Here is a 17410-nt window from a genome sequence, read left to right as displayed (position 1 = left end):
AGGTTCAGAAAAGGTGAGGAGAACAAGATCCAGAAAATAAATGAAGTCTCAATGCTAAATATTTTAAGGGAAAAAAAAACTTAAATAGATTAAAAATAATAATAATAAAATGTTATAGGATATGCCTTAGTGAATCTTTTCACGGAGGGAGGCCACCAATGTCCTCCTTGGACACTGTCCAGTTCTCGTTCTGCTCCCTCTCACCAGTGTTTGATGTTTTCACCAGTCCTTCCCCCAGCCACTATCATTCTATATAGATTCTTTTTTTATCTAAACTCAAAAATGCTATTCTCCTTCTGGTTCCAGGCCTGTTCTCTTCCCTATTTACAAACTGTCCCTAACGATCTCTCCCAGTCACTTGTACAACTTCAGTTACCATTCATGTGCTGACAATTCCAAAATATATATCCACACTGCTTTCCTGGACTTCCAACCCATAATCACCCGCCTAGTTGGTTTTATCCACTTGAACTTCACAGGTACTTAAAATTCAACATATCCAAATAAAATGAATTATTTTTCCCCTAAACTGCTCTATCTTTAGAATTCAATGATAGGTACAATCACCTACTACTCATTTTCTCAAGCTAGAAATCTGGAGATGATCTTGAATGCTCCCTTTTTCTCACTTTTCTCACCATGCCCTATCAATTCTATTACCTGAATAGCTTTCACAATTTTCCACTTACATCCATTTCCACTGTCACAACCCTAGTCTGTACTAGCCTCATCCTGGTATGAGGGTGTGAGCAGCTCTGAATGACAGCAATACCCTCTTAACTACTCTTCTTTCTAATGTACAGGCAGACCTTGTTTTATTGCACTTTATTGTGCTCCACAGATGTTGCATTTGTTACAAATGGAAGTCAAGACCCCTCCATCATCAAAAAGATTAACTCACTTTATTGCGATGGTCTGGAACTGAACCTGCAATATCTCTGAGGCATGCCTGTTTTTATTTTTCATTTATTCATCTACTAAAAAATATTTAGGAAGAATTTGCATGTGCAAGATAACCCAGGTGCCAGGGACTCTAACAAATTTTTTAAAAAATAAAATAAAACTATATATCATTTTACAAATAGGTAGATGAGGAATGCATAAAATCATTATGAATCAAATAGTAATGTCTGCTACAAGAGTATAACATGAAATGCCAGAGCAGTTCAGTAGAAAAAAATATTACTTTCATGCAGGGGTCTTCAAACTACAGCCCGCGGGCCACATGCGGCCCGCAGAGGAGTCTGATGGGCCCGCCAGGTTTTTTGGGCAGTGAGCGCAGCCGAGGTGTTACAGTAGGAATTAGTAGTTCATATAGTCCGGCCCTCCAGCTCTCTGAGGGACCGTGATCTGGCCCCCACTTTAAAAAGTTTGAGGACCCCTGTGGAGCAAAGGGGACAGGGGAGGGAGGAAGTTTCATGGAAGAGGGGATGTTTGAGCTGAACTCTACATGTGTTTGAGAATGCCTGGTTGGGAAATATAAAGGGGAGGAAGTGCATGGAAAGGGAATGCTCTGGGAAGAGAAAACATGAAGTAAGACTTGTAGGGTGCCAGAATGCAAATCATTGAACCTGCGCATCAGGCAGGGTGCTAGTAAGTGTTCAGGAGAAGATAAGCTGAGAAATAAATGCTTAGCAAAATTCATGGGAGTGCATAGTTTCCAAGTCCCCTCCCCTCTGTACACTGCAGTTTATTAGGAACATACAGAAGTAGGACCATATTTGAAATTCTTACCAAATTGGGGGGCGGGGGAGGGTGGTGAGGGGGAGAAAAAGTAAAGAAAAGGAGATCTCTCTGGACTCTGCAAAAATTAGCTTTGACTCAGAATGACAAAATGGCCCTTCAGGGTACATTTCCCATCAAGTGTAACAACTTTAGAGTTACAGTTTACCTGGTTCTTCCCTCCCCATGCAATGTTTACAAGAGGAAATTTCTCTTAGGGAAGCCTTCTAAGCTTCACATTACCTCTCTGTACCTGTAGGAACAAATAGTTAATACTTCTAGTGATCAAAATGCTATAATTTGCTCTAAGTGGCTGTTACATACATAGAGATCTCAGCATAGAAGCATATAGATTTAAGGTAAAATCTAAAAGATTCCTTTTCATATTTACATCACAAATTTAGAGTTCTGATCTATTTTCCATTGTGAGGACGCTAGAATAAATGTGAACCTGCTACTTTAGGCTTGCAATCTGGTTTATGAATTTAAAAATTGAAATTACTATTTTAGGTATCAAATAAGTCCTTTCATCTCTCTGAAACAGAGAAAATGAGAAAAAAATATGAGAGGACAATTACCTCCAACTTGAATATTAATATATTTAAGTCATTTCTTGTTTCCTTTACAAAAAATATACCAACACCACACTGAAGTGGGCTTACTGGTCAGAAGAGAGAAAATAAAAACAGCAACCATGGAAAATTCATTCAAGAAATTTGATTGTAAAGAGGAGGATAGAGATAAATTTGTGGCCAAAGAGTGAAACTAGGTCAAAGAAGGTGTTTTTGTTTTACTTTTTTGTTTTTATTATTGGAGAGATTGATCTTGAAATGTTGATGGGAAAACAACAAGTAGAGAAGGTCAGGTTAATGGTAACAGAGAGAAGGTTGATAAGGTTCTTGAGGAGGTAGAATGGCCATGAAACTAAAGCTAAGAGAGGGGAGACAAGTACAGATCCAGGTAAACTTGTAAATTTGATGGAAAATTAAAGGAGCTTCTGCCTGATGGCTTCCGTTTGTGTATTGACATAAGATTCAGTGTAGAGGGATGTTGAAAATTAGAAGTGCCGACACACAGTATTTTAAACAGCATAAATACATATGTTTAATAGTCAATAAAACTAAAAACTAAATATAATGTCATTAACAGCCACATGTAAAGTTCTCTTTATGTGTGTGAGAACAGACTTGACCATTTTATGGATTTAGGATGGTAAGGTTAATGGGAAGAGCCTAATGTATACTGTATAAAGAAGTAAAGGTACAGGACAAAAAAATACAAGTCTATGACTGCTTTCCTCCAGGAATAAATAACTGAATGCAAGCAAAGACACACATGCTATTTAATTTTGCATATACACATAAATAAAAATAATAGCAACAACAATAGACAACATCTATTAAGAGCTTTCTATGAGTCAGACACCATTTTCTTTATATGACCTTTACAATCATATGAAAAAGTGTTATTTACTATCTCCACAATATAGCCAAGGAGATTTAGACACTGAGCTTAAAGAACTTGAAAGAATTTGAGGAATCATGAATTCCCACTGAGGGAGAATTGTTAGGACTAGGATCTATATCTATATCCATATCTAGCTATCATCTATCTATTTATCTATCTATCTATCTATCTATCTATCTATCTATCTATCATCTATCTATTCTTATTAACTCTGTGGTACAATTTCATGCACTACTTACTATGTATGATTATCCAACTTATAGTACTGGCTAAAGTATTTATTTGTGTCATTAACCATATGCTGTATACTATGTACATTTGTCCAAGTTTTGTTACTAAATGGAAGTGTAAAATTGATCTCATCTAGATTTCTGGTCAATAAACATAGGTTTACGTTTAAGTGCTCTTCACACACCAAACTTAGATCAACAGCAAAATCCATATTTTAAATAAAATCAAGCAGAGCAGTTAATTTTGTGTCAACTTGACTGGGCCATAGAATGCTTAAATATTTGTCTAAACATAATTTTGGATATGTCTATGTAGATGTTTCCACATACAATAAACATTTGTATCAGTAGACTGAGTAAAGCAGATAACCCTCCCAAATGTACATGGGTTTCAATCTACTGAAGGCCTGGATGGAACAAAAAAGAAGAGTAAGAGAGAATTATCTCTTTGCCTAACACTCTTTGAGCTGAAACATTAGTCTTCTCCTTTTTTCAGACTCTGACTTGGACTAGAACTTACACCATCAGCTTCTCTGCTTCGTAGGCCTTCAAGCTCAGATTGAAACTCTTCCACCAAACCTCCTCAGTCTCCCGTTCACAAACTACAGATTTTAGGGCTTGTCGGTTTTCATAATCATGAGTCAATTTCTTATAATAACTATACATAATAATAATAATAATACATATATGCTGTAAGTATATATACAGAAACAGCCAACAGACTATATATTTATATGCATAGAAAATACACACACACACACACACACACACACACACACACACACACACATTCTATTGGTTATGTTTCTCTGAGAATCCCAAAACAAAGACTGATAACACATCTCCACTGGCCCAAAATAGAAAAGAAAAATACAGTGGTAAGGAGAGTTAAGGTCACAGGCCTGTTGGCTTCTAGATCTGGAAGAACTTAAGCAGACATCAGGAAGTCAGGTCCTGCAAATAAGAGGGACTAAAACATTACTATATAGCCAAGGACAAGAGACTGGTTCTTTTGTACCATCAGGGATTAGAACTAATAAAAATAGTGACCCCTACCTACCTAGGTCTTCTCTTATGAGCAGGGCAAGGGGCAGCTGTGCAATCTGAACATGGGCAAAGCCATCACTGGGTTGGAGATGAGTTGTGCAATATTGTTATATGTGTATTAAGAGCTCCAAGTTACAAAAATAAGATCTTGTTCTGAACTTGGGACCCAGGATAGAGGAACCAATAAAATTACTAGAGAAAGGTGATGGGCACACACACTCAGAAATCAACTTCTAATAAAAAAAAGGCTGCAAGTTAGCACCCTAAAGTATAATCAATAAATATTGTTGAATTGTTGAGAAAATCAATTAACAAAAACTACAATCCAAAGACAAATTCACTCCCAATGAGTTAAAAATAGCACAGCAGTCTAAAAATCATCTTACCATAAGTATACTTAACATCATCAGAGATAGAATAAGAAATGATACTCTTAAAAAATAAAAAATAGGAATTAAAAATCAACAGCTATAAATCAAGAATAGAAAAATATGAAAATAAGTAGTCCTGCAAACAATTATAAATACTAAAAAATAACAATTTTTTTTTAAAAAAACCTCCAGATTGTAAATTCAGAGATCATATTGAGGATCTCACCCCAAACATAGCAGGAAAAGAGCAAGAAAATAAATATTTTTTAAAAAGTTACAGCACCAGGTGCTTCTGCCTGAGCTTCAACATATGGAGCATTGCGCCTACCCTGAGAACAAGAAAAAGCCTGAGAAATTGCAAAATTAGAACCTCTCTTTAATCTACCAGAGAGCTAAGTTCACAGAGTAATTAGTGGGATGAATCCCATGGAAAAGGGTCCTTCCAAGCAGAGACAGGGCATGAACACACTCCACCCGTGTTTGATAGTGTGAGGAGAGGGAGAGATGGATGCCAGATGCACACAAGCAGAAAGAATTCAGCTAAAATGTTCAGGCAAATTGTGAGAGAAAAGACTCCCTGAGAGCCACAGACACAACGGGAATCCTCACCCACTTACAGGCCCCTCTCTACAGGCTTCCAGAGGATGCTAATGAGAAAGATAGCTGGCAGGGCTGGTGGCTAGAGGAAGCTTCTCTCAGTGGTGCGGGCCTGAAGGAAGAAAATGTCCTTTCTGTGGGGAAAGCAGGAAGCCCCGATCACTGGAGGAAGGGCAGCAAACTGTCACCCCAGAGCACAGCTGAAGACCCATTGCAGCTGGGAGATGGATAGAAAAATATTGCCCCTCTACTTCACACTATAGATGCTGCCAGAGATACGTCTCCCAGCTTACTGGCAACTTCCCCCTGCAACAACGTGGTTTATATCTTTTGCTTGTTTTTTTTTTTTTATTTGTTTGTTTGTTGTTGTTTTTTTAAAATATATTTTTATTGATTTCAGAGGGGAAAGGAGAGGGAGAGAGAAAGAGAGAAACATCAATGATAACACAGAATCATTGATCAGCTGCCTCTTACATGCCTCTTACTGGCGGTCCAGCCTGCAACCTGGGCATGTGTCCTGACCAGGAATTAAATCAACCAGCTGGTTCATAGATCGATGTTCAACCACTGAGCCATGCTAGCTGGGCTCTGTTTGTTTTTTGTTTGTTTGTTTGTTTTTTAAATAAAAATATAATAGTACATAAAGTTGGGTGACTTCCTGGGCAAAATAACTTAAACTTATCTATCAAATCAAAAGCCATGCAAGTTTTGCCAAATAATGTTGTTCTCACTCTCCAGGCAATCACCTTCTTCACAGTTGTTGTAGAATAAACCTTTAGGCTTTTACTATCATTATTTTTTTTAATGATCAATAATTTTAATATCAATGATGCAATGATCATCTACCTTCTTATCAGCCTGCAGACTCATCCAAGTTTATGTGTTCTATGATGAACGTGACAATAAAATATCCCTCATCATTTATAAAATGTACTAGAGCATTTTGAGAAAAGTGTGTTCTTGGGTCATCGAAGCCTGATCACTGCCAGAAGAGGATGCTGTGCTACTGCTGACATGACCGACCACAGGCCACACATTTCTCAGACTGTCCCCTCAGCCTGACCCTGAACAGAACTCCAGGCCCAGTGACTCCTCCCCACCCTTCCTCCCGATAACAAGAGGTTAAGGCATACCGCACTTGTCTCCTGCTGAAATGGTTATTGTAACATCATCATTCAAATGCATTATTATCTCTAACAATGCTGCATTGTTTAGGAATTAAGTTAAATAATGAGATAAGAATTCAGGAGCAAACGAATGTCTAAAAGGACCTCTAATGAACTGTAATTAAAGACTATTTTTATCCAAGTTCAATGCCCTCAAGAGCTTGTGCAGAGTATTGAGTAACTAGAATTACACCTGGAGGTTAAAATCTCAAGAGCCAAATATTTTCCTGCTATCGCCTATAAAGAATTCACCATAAAAAACATACCCCTCAAAAAAACCCAAAAATCTTAAACCAACCACACCAAACAAAAACAACAGACAAGTTGAGGAACATCCTATCTGTATGCTGAATCTAACAGACTTATCTCTTTCTGAGATGACAGCTTCAAACACTACTATTACAACTATGTCACTTACCACTTTCATCCTTGAAAGTGGTAAATGCAAGCCTCTGTTGGGAACTACTGTGTCAATCCACACACAACTTTGTGATTTCTTCCTTTTGACTTTTGTTCTTAAGTTGATTTTCCTGTCCATCTATCCCAATGCTCTCAAGAACTCTAGTTCTGTGGCAGATATACTTATCTTTTAATGCCTTCTTAAACTTCCTACACTAACAAAACCAAGTAGGGGCATAACTTCCCTTAAAGCCCTGTCAAGTACTGCCTGTTTATACTCATATGCCCTGGTTCCATGACCTAAGAGAGCAACAGGCATTTTGGCAATCTCTTAGCTCAACATTGCTAACTCCAGATATTTTACTTTTTCTCTTGACTGCAAACTTTTTCCTGATTTGATGGGTAGGTAATATTTGGTACCACTCTTCTTTGCTGCTGTCACCCATGGACCTCTGGTCATTTCCCTCTGTTGAACATTTGATAAAATGACGCATGATTTTTCTTTTCATCACAACCCTGCCCTCATCATAGGGACTTTCAGCTTTTGCTTGAACAACCACCAAGATTCTCAAAAATGCTTCCAGGATTGAAAGTTCTAGAGCAATACTGTCTTATAACAATTATCCATGAGCTTATGGTATTTTAAAGCAATTATTACATACCAAGAGGGTCCATTTCCTTTCAAAAAGTGATCGATGTATGAATGTTTATAAAAACCACAAATAGTTGCATTGTACATGTGCCCTCCTCTTGAAACCCTTTGTGAAGAGGAGGGGGAGGCCAGTTAAAGGAAATAGTTCTGTCTCAGGTCTTTGGCATTCTCCTCCTCATCGTCCAGTGCTGCCATCTGCTGACCTCTTCTGCATTCCACACTCTGTATGTCCTGTATTAAATCAGAGCCAAGGTTATTAATTTTCATAGAAGCTCTCAAAACTCCCTGGATGGAGCTGCCTTACATTCGGACACTTTGGAGGTTTTATCTGTGGTCTTTCTATAACCTGTAGCTATTCCATTGTCTGCATAATTCTGAGATTTATAATGCACTCTTCTTCCAAAAGCTCTGAAATATGCCCATCTCAGCCACTTAGTGCCTGGGAATGGTCTTTCTGTGTGACATGTTCTCTGCGTTCTGTGCCTTCTGACTCCTTCTGGCCCCTTCTGTACTGTGCTGCAGCTGTAAGAGGCCAGCTTATTAGCTCTCTGGCAGAAAGATGGCAGTCTGGTCCATCTCTGTTCAACAAAAGCTTCTCCTTTGAGCCCACCCCACAAAGGCTCCCTGTCTGAACAGAAAACCGGAATCCAAATTGCTTGCCCACAACACCTGATACTGCGTCCAGCCTCAGTTACCAGGGTGTTGCTGCTCAGCTTTCTGTGCTCACTTTCTGCGGACAGTAGGCAGAGATTCCTGTGAGAAAGAGAATGTCACAGTCTTAGTGTCAAACTTTCCTGGGTGATTCGGAAGAACAAAATCTGACTTCTGAGCAATGGGTATGAATCATTCAAATATTATTTTGACATTCACATAGTTAACAGAAATCGACTATGCATCAATGGGTTCAACATGTATCCATAAAAATATTTCACCTTTCCAGTGAGTTTGGGCCAGACCTTCAAATTGCTCACAGAGAACCGTTAATATGCAGTATGACTGGTGCCAGAGTATTTCAAAGTGTGGTCCAGATCCCTCTTCAGATCCATGGATCACAAGCTTTGTGGAATGGGGCCTGAGGACCTGCATTTTCATTGTGCTAACCAGGTCATCCTTATGCACAAAGTTGAAAATCATCGTGCACATGAAGGCTCCATTAATAGCTCTACTGTGGCTATGCATCAGCATCCTCTGCAGAGCTTTTTAAAAAATACAAATGCCTGCTTTCCATCCCAGATCTACATTGACTCAGAGCTCATGCTTATCAAGTGCTTCTGATAGAGAACTACAGTCCTAAACATCTACAAGAGATTAAAAATAATAGACACCACTTATTAAACATTTGATAAGCAAAGTACATGCTAGCATATCATTTTAATTCTCATAGTGATCATATGAGATTGGAAATATTATTAAGCATTTACTATTGTTGCCATTTTTCAATAGGTAACTTAGAGATCCAAAAGAAGTCACACACTGTAGGGCTGAGATTAGAACTAGTTCTGTCTGGCTCTCTGAGCTGACCTGCTCTTCCTCACTGTCACACATGGCCATTGCCTCCCTGCCATTGGGTGTTTACAGCCACCATTTTAAATGTGTGCACAGGTTTTCTTCCCTTATTTTGCTTTTCTCTTGTTTGGTTTCAAAATCAGCACAACCTTCTTACGTTTCAGTTATTTTTTTTTTCCTTTGTGATTGTTGAGGTAGAATTACCGTAATTCTCTGAGAAACCTGACTGACATGCCACTTGTGCACAGAGCATTTCATGAGAGAAAGAGGCTTACTCTAATAGATAATGGCTTAGCTTGTCACCAAAGAGTCTTCACCCACAAGGGGATTCCTTCCTTGATTATTAATTACCCCTCTTCCAGTGAATCAGGCAGGGTGCTCCCTATGTGTGATCCTTTAGCAGGCTTTCTCTAAGTATGTCTTCCCTGTTATCCCATGTTATTGTAATTATATAGTTGGATCGTTCTAGCAGGTTATGAGCTTCTGAAGACAGGAGGTGGTGTTGCTTAGTTCCTCGGGCCCAAGGCTGACAGACTGAAGGCTTTCAGGACAGTGTGTTGAGAAGCAGATGGCTTGGTGCACCACCTCCACCGCACGTCCACCATATTTATATATACACCTGACACTAAACTTCTCAGTCTTTACTCATTTGTCTATAACACAGGAACAATAATATGTATCTGTTGGGCTGGCAGGGAAGTAATGGGCACAAATCATGTGATGCTATTACAACAAATAGAGTGGCTATTATTGCACTATAGTATACAATAAAATGGCCATTCATCCACTCTTCACTGAGTGCCTATCATTTATGCCAAAGACTAATAGATTATATTGATATAGCAACAATGAGCAATATAAAGGTCATAAGACAGTATGGGGCATTGAGATAAGAAAAACTACATGATTTTTTAATAAATTGTATGAATAAAAAAATAGGAACAGAAGAAAGGGTGATTTGAAAGCATATAATAACAGTAGATAACTTCATCTGAGGCAGAGCAGAGAGTCACAGAAGCCCTCCTGAGAAAGCCAAACTTGATCTTCTCTTTTTCTTAACAAATTGGGAGGCAGTATTAAGCTCCAGGTCGAGAACAGGGAAGAGTCAGAGAATTGAAATAATTATGGAAGGTAATGGAAGGAGATCTGACTGTAAATGATAGTAGAACTCCCAGACAGTACTGATGAACATGAATTCACAGTGAGAAAAAAAAAATCTTAATTGCATGGTTTTCTCAAGGATTCAAGAAACTAGAAAAAGTGAAGTTTTTTATTGTGTTCATTCAGGTTTGCAGATTGTCCAAGAAAGTGGCAAAGGGGTTCAGAATATTGAGAAAAGGGTGATTAAAATTATGGACCATGTACTCCTGGTTAGATACAGATGAAATGAACAACAATAGATGACTGACAGGAATGCTGAGAGAGGCATTGTCTGAAAGTCCTGATGAGACTAGAAAGCTTATAATGGAAGCAGATGAGCAGATAATTTGAATTTAGGAAGTTGTCATTCGAAAGTGCAATGCTTGAATTAGGTAATTCACAGATGGACCAGTCTGGGGGAATACCAATCAAGACTGTGACCATGGAAATTGGGTGCCTGAGGTGGAGAGATGGAGAGCATCACTGAGTTCCCTGAGGCTTGGAGAGTGGAGTACTGAAGTCTGCCTGGACTTGCTCAGTGATCCCGGCCATTACCACTGCATAGTGAGAAGGAATAATCAGGAGCTTAATAACAACTACGCAGGGGGGAGAAAATGAGATCTCATAGGAACAAGGAGTTCGGCAGAATGGCCTGGAGGCAGCTAATAGGAGCAAAGAAGACACTAGCACCACCTGAGTTTAGTGGGTTATGAAAGTATAAACTTCTCCCAAGTGAGAGTTCTGTGGAGCGTGTGTTGTCCTTGGGGGGTAGCCAATTTTAAGTTAGGAAAAGAAAGTCGAGATAGTATTCTAAAAAGGTGCAGAACATAAAGGGATATTTTGATCATGGAGTCCTAGGGGCTCAGGAAAGAGAGGGAATTAAGGAAAAATTAGGTCAGGGAAGAATTACACAATTTTACATAGTTTATGTGTGAAAAAAAAGTAGGTGAAAGATACTTGTACTAGACAAAAACAGCAAAGTTGGGAATGGAGATTTCACCCTATTGCTGTCTTGGACAATGGAGGATACTTTAACCTACAAGGGACCAAATTCAACTGCAGCCCAATCGAAGGCCTCAAGTTTGGGGCTTAGGTCCAGACATTTTCTTTTCATTTCGCCCCTTACTTATTTGACAAATATGTATTGAGTGTCTGCTATAACCCTGGACTTGTTATAAGTGATTGAAATACATCACTGAACTAAACCAACAAAGAGCCCTACTCTTAGGGTGTTTATGTTTAAGAGAGGTAAGGCAGAAAATAAACAAGCAGCTATACATAAATAAGAGCATAGCATAGTGTGTTACAAAGTGACAGGTGCAATGGAAATGAAAAACACAGAGAATAAAAGTAGTGGTCCCGTGTGACAAGAAGAATGGGTTAGAATGGCGCAGGGTCAGGTTAGGACTCAATGAGATAGTGATATTTGAGCAAAGTTTAAAGGAAATGATAGGATTAGCCACGTGGATACTTGAGAGAGGATCATTCCAGGCAGAGGGAACAACCATTGCAGTCACTAAACAGGCATGTGCCTGGTTCTATTTTAGGAAGAGCCAGAAGCCATGTGGTTAAGCAGAATGAGGAAATGAGACATCGGAAAATCAGAACTTCTCTAACTTTAATGTGCATACACATTGCCTGAAGATCTTATTAAAATGCAGTATCAGCCCTAGGCAGTTTGGCTCAGTGGATAGAGTGTCAGACTATGGACTGAAGGGTTCTGGGTTTGATTCTAATCAAGGGTATAGACCTAGGGTGCAGGCTCGATCCCCAGCCCTTGTCAGGGCACATGTGGGAGGCAACCAATCGCTGTGCCTCTCTCACATTGATCTTTGTCTTTCTCTGTCTCTCCCCCTCCCTTCCACTCTCTCTAAAAAGAAAAATGAAAAAATGCAGTGTCAGCTTTAGTAAATGTGGCATGACAGCTGAAATTCTGTTTTTCTAGCCAGGTAACAAAGATGCTGCAGTCCCGTTGCCATGCTTTGAATAGCAGGAATTTAAATGACTTTCACTTTGGAAGAGTGAGAAAGTAATTAAATTATGGAAGTATAATATTGTTGTGTCATGGTATTAAGGACTCACCTGAGGTTTCTGGTCATGAGCTTAACACAGTGTGGCTATGTGTTTTCTTTAACCACATTCAGCTATATAGAGACAGGCATGGAATTGGTAAGAGTTGGATTTATCAGGGTGGTAGTTTTGCCATAATGAAGAGAGAGAATCTAATGGAATCAAACATGTACACAGGAGTAGTATAATGATTGACTACAGGATGAATATGGGTAATGACGTGGCTGACAAATCAAAGAGGACTTGTGGCTCTTCACAGCTAGCAAAGCAGTGGACTTAAGCCTCAGTTATGAAATATGTGATCTCACACCTCTTTGGGTCAGTGGTAGTTTCAATAGTATAATGGAGAGAGAGTAATTTCAAGGCAACTTGCATTGATGTCAATGATGTCAGGAAGTTTATGTTATTGATGTATGGATGCTGTTAACACACACACACACACACACACACACACACACACACGCACACACACACACACAGTAATATGCTATATTGTTTGGAAATGGAAATCTGAGATTTAGGAAGTATCCCATTGTATTGTCTTTTTATTGTAGCTCTGCTCACCACTGTTTGACTATCTGCTGTTCACAGCTTTTAATTACTTCATTAATATGTAATCACTACTGTGGTTATAAGCAAACCCATCACTGACTCTTTAAAACTTACTTACCCTCCACTACAAAAACTTCCTGAAGACTCAAGAGAAAACCCCAAAAGCCCAAGTTACAGACTATCACCCAGAACTCTCCCCTCTGTTTCCTTAGGTCTCAGTTTGTACTCCACCTTGCTCTCTGGTTCCATTACTGGTATTCATACGGATTTTGATCTTGGCCTCTGATTCTTGGAAACAGCATTTTTCCTACTTCACCACTCATCTCCAGCATCTAGATCTTTTGTACTGAAGATTTTCTGGGTTAGCTTGCGCCTCTGGCCTTATTATAGTTTTAATTAGAATTTCAGGAATCAATTACTGACCATGCCTCTCCTCAACCTCATTTTCCCCAAAATCACAGAGAGAAAAGATGCTCTCGGTTTCTATTTCTCTTTCCTCCTTTCTTGTCCATTTGTTTCCCTTAATATAACACATGTCACTCTTTCTCACACAAAATAATTCCATTTCTCTATGCTTTATTCTTCCTTTTCTCCTCTTGTAGAAGTAATCAGTTATATCATGGGGCTGTGACTTTGGGGTCTTCATTTTATTCAGGCTTGTTCATTTGTTTATTTCAAGTATTTGCAGGGAACAATTCCCCATGATAAATGGAAGGAAATGGACAGAGCTGATAGTATGCGTGCATGTTTTCTCCAGTTGTCTTCTGATTTGGACCAAAGCCTGAAGTTTAAGGATGCCTGGTCTCCAGATAGCCAGCTTTACTGCAATAAGCAAATTGTACATAGAGATTAACACTAATAGCTACAATGGGAAATAACATTAAGTCTGCAATTAAGACAAAAACTTTATATAGATAAGGAAATGGAAAGGTTCTTTATGAAATCATAATTTTTTTTTTAAGCTGGATGACACTGAGAGATCTTTCAGATAAATCCTGAGATGAGAAAAATTAAATATGTTTTTGTCAATATATGTTATCACCTCCATCCCTTGGAGGCATTTACTACAAGCTATACTGAAATAATAAAGATAAGATATTCATTAACTCACATATCTATTGATATGACCTTAAAACAATGTTCACATTTCTTTGTATCTAAAGCTGGTTTACAGCTTTATTATTCTGCTTTTTACTCAAGGCATATTTGGAAGTACAAGAAATAAGACCCAGAGAAATAGCGTTTCCCTCTGAACATTTAGGCTATTTAAAAAACATATACTTTGAGGAGTTACGTCTCCCTAAAATAGTTAGTTGCAGTTTAATCAGTAAAAATAACCTGTACAAGGAGAGAATTATTTAAATCTGTTTTTTTCTGAAGACTCTTTAAGCAGTGTAGCATAGAAATTACAAACGTGTCAACTTTAGAATCAAATCCTGGTTACTTAACCTTTCTATGTTTCATTTTCCCTAACTATATAAACTGAGAATATTGCCTGCCTCACAAACTTGTGTTAAGAATTAAACATATAACCCATACTAAGCTCAATGTAAGTCTTCAATATTATTATGACTAGAAGCCTGATGCATGAAATTCGTGCAAGAGTAGGCCTTCCTTCCCCCGGCTGCTGGCACCAGCTTCTCTCTGGCACCCAGGACCTGGGCTTCCCTCACAGCCCCGGCTTCGTATGGAAGGTCATCCGGAAGGATGTCTGGGAGGATGTCTGGTCTAATTAGTATATTACTCTATTATTATTACAGATAATTCAAAAGGGGAGTGACTTAGAAAGTTAATGTGAATATTCTGATCATAGCAAAAGAACATCTTCAGTGATTTATCAGTATCCAGGACTTGGTCATTATTTCCTTGATTGAGAGGTTGATCATCTCCTTTGACTGCACAGATAGTGTCCAGTTTCTAGACCTATAAGGGTGACCAATACACTCTGGAGTAGAGTAAGTGGGCTCATACCATCAACCCTATAGACCTCTCGGCTGATGACCCCGTGCATGCAGAAGTTCTTCCACTTAACACACACTCCTTCACACTATGCTGCATTCCTTATTCACCTGTCTGCCTTCCACATCAGTTTCTGGGCTCCCCAGGACAAGGACCAAACTTATTTATTTTGGTGTCACCATTGGGCAAGAGTGCTATTCTTATATTTGAATAGAATTTGAATGCTGCGCTGGAATAGAAAAATCTTACAGGCAATGCCTATAACTTATTTATATTTGAAGTACTAGAGTATAATGTAATGCCTAATGCACAGTAGGCACTGAGTGTCTGTTGGTCAAGCCTGACTAAATAAATGTTGAAGGGTTTTTTTATGATAAATCTAGACAACATAAGTATCAGGTTTCATAGTGTTCAGTTGATAAGGACTCATTAGCACAACAGCTCATGGAAAGAAACTAGATTAGCTTTTACCTTTTTAAATGAAATAAATAACATTGTTCACAGATGTCATCATTTCATTTAAAAATATGAAAGTAAAATATGTTTTTGTGATTTTTTTTGTGATATTTTTAAGAATAAAAAGTTCCTCACTATTTCCCATGTTTACATGTCAATGATTCCTTGTGAAAATAAAAATAGGGATTTATGAGGTTACATTTCACAAACTTTCAGTGAAGCAAATATTAAACCACCACGCAACCTGAAACAAGCTTTCCTTGTTCTGTGTTTTCTGTGCAGAAATAGGTGTTTACCGAGGGGACAGGTCATTTCTTAAGTTGCACATTGTTCCGCGCCATAGATTTTATTATGCTGATAACTCCCACCTCAAAATCTTCCAGCTCAAGTTCTGTTTCATAATCAGAATTTAGGAACGTCGCCGAGAGTATAAATCCATTCATCTGCTTTTATGCACTGTCTGTTAAAGGACCGAAGTCATCTCTGGTCAAGCACTGAACAGATCTTAAAATCTCAGTGAACACCAGCTTTAATACAAACAACTGGGAGGGATGCTTGGGAAGACCAAAACAACCATTCAAGAGCTACACTCAAGAACAGAGGGATTTCTTTCTTAAAAAAAATGAAAGGCAGATAGAAAGCAAGACCTAACTTGCTGGGTGCCATTCTCTGGACCACGATGTCAGAGTAATTCCTGAGACACATGTAATATAGACATATAATTAGTATCCATGCCACAGTACATCCTCTCTTAGTCATGATGGCTCTGAAGCAGTTTTCATTGGTGAATAAAAAAGCACTTAAACAGAAGGAAGGAAAAAAAAAACAACACATAAAATTTTACTATGTAAAGTTACTTGGCTTGTATTCTCACGTTCAGTTATTTTATTCCAAACATTTGAAACAAAGAAAGAAGAGAATAGAAAGAATCATAGGAGTTGAATGATTGCTTTGAGTCAATTATAACCGAAAAAGAATGTTGCTCTTATTTTGCAAATTGCAGACATTACTTTTCTTGTAAGTTTTACCACATAGTTCTTAGGGCCACGTGATCCCAAATAAAAGATACTGTGATAGAGTAATGGTCCCCCAAGGGATGTCCACAGCTTCACTCCTGAAACCTGATTTCTTACATGGAAAAGAGACTGCAGATGTAATTAAGTTAAAGATCTTGAGATAGTTTCTCCTGCAATAGCCAAGTGGGTCCATGCCGGGAACCGAAACATCTCCAGAAACCGGACCCTGAGTGGGCCCTGAACAACCTGGGTCGTGTTAAGGGATCCCACAGGTCCAGTGTAATTACAATGGTCCTTCTATAGGACAAAGAGGGGCAGGAGAGGCAGAGTCAGGAAGCAGGTGTGACAACAAAACTTGGGGGCTGAGTGATGTCACCATGAGCCAAGGAATGCAGGTGGCCCATTGTAGCTGGAAAAGGCAATGACACACACTCCTCTAGTGCAGCCAGAAGGAATACAACTCTTCTGATACCTTGATTTTAGCCATGTTTTAGATTTGTGACCTCCAGAAGTGTATAATAATACATTTGTGTTATTTGAATCAAACAAATGTGTGGCAATTGTTATGGCAGCAATAGAAAACTAACACAGATACTATAATTAAAATTTAGATTTTGATGAAAATGTAAAACTAGGTTTCTGAGTCCTGCGAGGTTGTTCAGGCAAAACAGGAATACTGAAGTGATCATACTGATATAATGGGTCACATGGGGGCAGTGGTACAATCAAAGTTCATGGTAGAACGAGGGAGGGTGTTAAGAGCACACGGTCCCCTAAAAATAGTTTAAGGGACATGTATGAGAAAAAGGAAAGTTAAAGTTCCAAATTCACCCAAGTTTGTAACACTGTACAATAATTCATATGCAAAATTTTCTAAGAAACTGAAAGAATGACTATTATCTACTATCTTTGACTTTATAAGTGTATCATCTAACCAACAAATATTTTATATCTACCATTTAATTATTGTTCATCAATCTTCATCTTGGTTTGTCTCACCTCCTACATTTTCACTTTATCCTGAAATTACTATTTCCTGGTTTGACACAAGTTCAAAATG

This window comes from Pipistrellus hanaki (assembly GCF_964339955.1).
Source record: "Pipistrellus hanaki genome assembly, chromosome: 2".
Classification (NCBI taxonomy): Eukaryota; Metazoa; Chordata; class Mammalia; order Chiroptera; family Vespertilionidae; genus Pipistrellus; species Pipistrellus hanaki.
Note: the sequence above shows the minus strand (reverse complement) of the source record.